Raw genomic sequence first — 5,005 nt, 5'->3', positions numbered from 1 at the left:
GTGATTTATGTCATAGAGTGTTCTGCCTATGTTTTCCTCTAAGAATTTGATAGTGTTTGGCCTTACATTTAGGTCTTTAATCCATTTTGAGTTTATTTTTGTGTATGGTGTTAAGGAGTGTTCTAATTTCATTCTTTTACATGTAGCTGTCCAGTTTTCCCAGCACCACTTACTGAAGAGGCTGTCTTTTCTCTATTGTATATTCTTGCCTCCTTTTTCAAAAATAAAGTGACCGTATGTGCGTGGGTTTATCTGTGGGCTTTCTATCGTGTTCCACTGATCTGCATTTGTGTTTTTGTGCCAGTACCATACTGTCTTGATTACTGTAGCTTTGTAGCATAATCTGAAGTCAGGTATCCTGCTTTCTCCAGCTCCGTTTTTCTTTCTCAAGATTGCTTTGTCCTTTTGGGGTCTTTTGTGTTTCCATACAGATTGTGAAATTTTTTGTTCTAGTTCTGTGAAAAATGCCACTGGTAGTTTGATAGGGATTGCACTGAATCTGTAGATTGCTTTGGGTAGTAGAGTCATTTTCACAATGTTGATTCTTCCAATCCAAGTACATGGTATATCTCTCCATCTTTTGTATCATCTTTAATTTCTTTCATCAGTGTCGTATAGTTTTCTGCATACAGGTCTTTTGTCTCCTATATATAGTGTCATGTCATCTGCAAACAGTGACAGCTTTACTTCTTCTTTTCCGATTTGGATTCCTTTTATTTCATTTTCTTCTCTGATTGCTGTGGCTGAACCTTCCCAAACTATGTTGAATAATAATGGTGAGAGTGCACAACCTTGTCTTGTCCCTTATCTTAGCGGAAATAATTTCAGTTTTTCACCATTTAGAACAATGTTGACTGTGGGTTTGTCATATGGCTTTTATTATGTTGAGGTAAGTTCCCTCGATGCCTACTTTCTAGAGGGTTTTTATCATAAATCGGTGTTGAAATTTGTTGAAAGCTTTTTCTGCATCTATTGAGATGATAATATGATTTTTATCCTTCAGTTTGTTAATATGGTTTATCACATTGAATGATTAAGCAGTGTCACAAATATTGATGCATTGGATGATAAAACAAAATGCACTTCATGAATTTTCCAATTAATCTATCTTTTCCTAAACATCACTTCATTTGGCTGTAAGTGTAAAGTAATCTTTATTTATATAAAGTAGAAGTACAAAGTGGAAATGTGAGAGAGAAGTTCATGTTCTCATCTTTCTGAGACCCTTGGCTACCCCAGATATACATTTTCTCTTTAATCTTTTACAAATTAATCCTTCTCTCCACCTCATCAAAATGTATCAGTCAAGGTTAAAGGAAAACAGCATGGGTCTATATTTAGATGAGAGATATAAAGAGGTACTTGCAGTAAGCTAGTATAACTACTATTGATACAGTGGTTTTGTTGGATTACAGAGGTAGTCCTTGAAGTGTCTTCCAAACATAAATCGGCTTCAAAACATGTTTTTCCCCCAACGAGTATATCTTAACTCCCTTAAACACAGGAGCATTTCAGGTGCAATGTGAAACCTTTCGAGTTGTTTTATATTAATTTATGCTTGTCAAAACATTATTTTCAAGTAATTATTTATAGGTAAATGTTCTCCTGAGCTTTCCCCCTTAAGGAAGTTAAAGTGAAAAGGTCAAATTGCAGTCAGGCTATTTAATTCAGAGTTGTAACTTGATCAACTCTCATTTAAAAATTTTATTTATTTATTTATTTTATTTTTGTCTGTGTTGGGTCTTCGTTTCTGTGCGAGGACTTTCTCTAGTTGCAGTGAGCGGGGGCCATTCTTCATCACGGTGCGTGGGCCCCTCACTGTCGCGGCCTCTCCTGTTGTGGAGCACAAGCTCCAGACGCGCAGGCTCAGTAGTTGTGGCTCACAGGCCAACTCTCATTTTAAAGTATATGTTTCTCTAGTTGTTTCTCCCACCTCTTCATTTTGTATCATCCTTTGCAATTGTATTTATCTGTCAGTATTGCAGATTTTTAACCAAAAACTTTAACAGACTGATGAAAATATAAACAGGTTTAGAAATTTGAGAATGTGCCTAAGATATTGTTCACATCATATTTATATGTAAACATGTATTATATATACATGTGTGTGTGGGTGTGTATCTACACACACACCCACACACATATGTATATAGAAAGTTTTAGCCTTAGCAAAATACTTCGGGCTGCCATAGTCTCCATTTCCTTTTACCTGGAAATGGAAGAGAGATGACTTTCCTATAACTGATAGTGTCCACATCATCCTTGCTTCCTTACCTTTTGGTTTTGACCAATGAGAAGCAGCATACCAGGAGATTAGCTGGTGAGAGGAGAGAGAGGTCAGTGTATTAATCTGCCCACTCCTTCCCTGTCCTGCTGTGGTTTGGACAGCAGTTGCCAAAACCTATCAGGCAGCCTGTGTCAGACAGCCTCTCTTCCAGAGTGCAACCTCTTCCCAGGCTTGAAAACACTATTTCATCCTCTTGAGCCTTCAGTTCTATGAGTGGTGACAACTTCTCGTTGTCGCAAACACCTAACTGCCTCACCATCCCTTGCTGTATTTTACCCCTGTCCATACATCTGTAAACTATCCTTTCATTAGTTTCTCTTTAGTTGCATATTTTAAGGGTGCCATCTCTTTCCTCCTTGAACATAGACTGAAGTGTTCCCATGTGACCCCAGGAAATAGACCCTCAGTGTAGGTTCTGCATTGGTTATCATGAGCCCCTGACAATCTTCTTAATAAGAGGAAATGTGCCATAGGTAAGCTATAGCATACAAAGGCATTATGCTAACTCAAAGTATCACCAACCATAGCACGGGGTAGAGTACAAACAGAGAGAACAAGGCTCGGACACATTGTTATCGCTTCAATGATAATGACAAATCTATAGGGTTGATATAACTATTTCTGACTGCCTTGGGAAGTTTTTTTAAAAAGATAAACTTAAATTTTTAAAAAATTAACTAATTAATTTATTTTCTTTGGTTCCTCTGGGTCTCAGTTGTGGCAGGTGGGCTCCTTAGTTGTGGCATGAGAACTCTTAGTTGCGGCATGCATGTGGGATTTAGTTCCCTGACCAGGGAGTGAACCTGGGCCCCCTCCATTGGGAGCGCAGAGTCTTAACCACTGTGCCACCAGGGAAGTCCCTAAACTTAAAGTCTTAAACATCCAAATCAAGGTTTAGGGAGAGAATCTAAAATTCTCTATAATGTCCTTAAATAAAATCTTTGTCTCATGTAGCCGTAAGAAAGACATAGCTAAGGATCTTAACCAAGACCTGATTGTACAGATTGCCGAGTTTGCAAAACCAATTAAATAGTAATCATGTCAAGTTACACTAAGGTAAAGGCCTTGGTTGGGGAAAAATGGAATTCTGAAGCAGTATGAGAGCGTTTGGGCAGGAACAGACCATGTTGAGAATGCTAAAACCACCAAATCTCTCAGAATCTTCCTTGCCAACTAAAGCAGCCCTTCAAAAAACAATAATTGCTGGAGAGGGTGTGGAGAAAAGGGAAGCCTCCTACACTGTTGGTGGGAATGTAAATTGGTACAACCATTATGGAGAACAGTATGGAAGTTCCTTAAAAAACTAAGAATAGAGCCACCATATGATCCAGCAATCCCACTCCTGGGCATATATCTGGAGAAAACCATAATTTGAAAAGATACATGCACCCCAATGTTCATTGCAGCACTATTTACAATAGCCAGGATATGGAAGCAACCTAAATGTCCACTGACAGAGGAATGGATAAAGAAGATGTGGTACAGGAGATTGGTTCAAGATGGCGGAGTAGAAGGACGTGCGCTCAGTCCCTCTTGCGAGAGCACTGGAATCACAACTAACTGCTGAACAATCATCGGCAGGAAGACACTGGAACTCACCAAAAAGATACCCCATATCCAAAGACAAAGGAGAAGCCACAATGAGATAGTAGGAGGGGCGCAATCACAATAAAATCAAATCCCATAACTACTGGGTGGGTGACTCACAAACTGGAGAACAATTATACCACAGAAATGCACCCACTGGAGTGAAGGTTCTGAGACCCACATCAGGCTTCCCAACCTGGGGGTCCAGCAACAGGAGGAGGAATTCCTAGAGAATCAGACTTTTGAAGGCTAGTGGGATTTGATTGCAGGACTTTGACAGGACTGGGGGAAACAGAGACTCCACTCTTGGAGGGAACACACAGAGTAGTGTGCATCAGGACCCAGGGGAAGGAGCAGTGACCCCATAGGAGACTGAACCAGACCTACCTGCTAGTGTTGGAGGGTCTCCTGCAGAGGCAGGGGGTGGCTGTGGCTCACCGTGGGGACAAGGACACTGGCAGCAGAAGCTCTGGGAAGTACTCCTTGGCGTGAGCCATCCCGGAGTCCGCCATTAGCTCGACCAAAGACCTGGGTAGACTCCAGTGCTGGGTCGCCTCAGGCCAAAGAACCAACAGGGAGGGAACCCAGCCCCACCCATCAGCAGACAAGCAGATTCAAGTTTTACTGAGCCCTGCCCACCTGAGCTACACCTAGTTCTACCCACCACCAGTCCCTCCCATCAGGAAGCTTGCAGAAGTCTCTTAGATAGCCTCATCCACCAGAGGGCAGACAGCAGAAGCAAGAAGAACTACAATCCTGCAGCCTGTGGAAGGAAAACCACATTCACAGAAAGATAGACAAAATGAAAAGGCAGAGGACTTTGTACCAGATGAAAGAACAAGATAAAACCCCAGAGAAACAACTAAATGAAGTGTAGACAGAATGGTGGAATTCATTGCTGTGGAACAGAATAAAGAAAAAAGATGAAAAGAAATGAAGACTGCCTAAGAGACCTCTGAGACAACATTAAATGCAGCAACATTCGAATTATAGGGGTCCCAGAAGGAGAAGAGAAAGGACCTGAGAAAATATTTGAAGAGAGTATAGTCAAAAACTTCCCTGGGGCTTCCCTGGTGGCACGGTGGTTGCGCGTCCGCCTGCCGATGCAGGGGAACCGGGTTCGCGCCCCGG

General features: G+C 41.4%; 1 protein-coding gene across 1 annotated transcript in view; it reads right to left on the bottom strand.

Annotated features, from left to right (window-relative positions):
• The window catches only part of MEPE (matrix extracellular phosphoglycoprotein), a 101,783-nt gene extending 97,034 nt beyond the window's left edge, over window positions 1–4,749 (bottom strand). Inside the window, exon 1 of the mRNA XM_028491586.2 lies at window positions 4,262–4,749. The gene's annotated coding sequence lies outside the window, so the exon portion shown is untranslated. The remainder of the gene's footprint in view (window positions 1–4,261) is intronic.
• Window positions 4,750–5,005: the final 256 nt, after the last annotated feature.

This window comes from Physeter macrocephalus, chromosome 7, assembly GCF_002837175.3.
Source record: "Physeter macrocephalus isolate SW-GA chromosome 7, ASM283717v5, whole genome shotgun sequence".
Taxonomy (NCBI): Eukaryota; Metazoa; Chordata; class Mammalia; order Artiodactyla; family Physeteridae; genus Physeter; species Physeter macrocephalus.
This window is presented reverse-complemented; position numbering and strand designations above follow the sequence as displayed.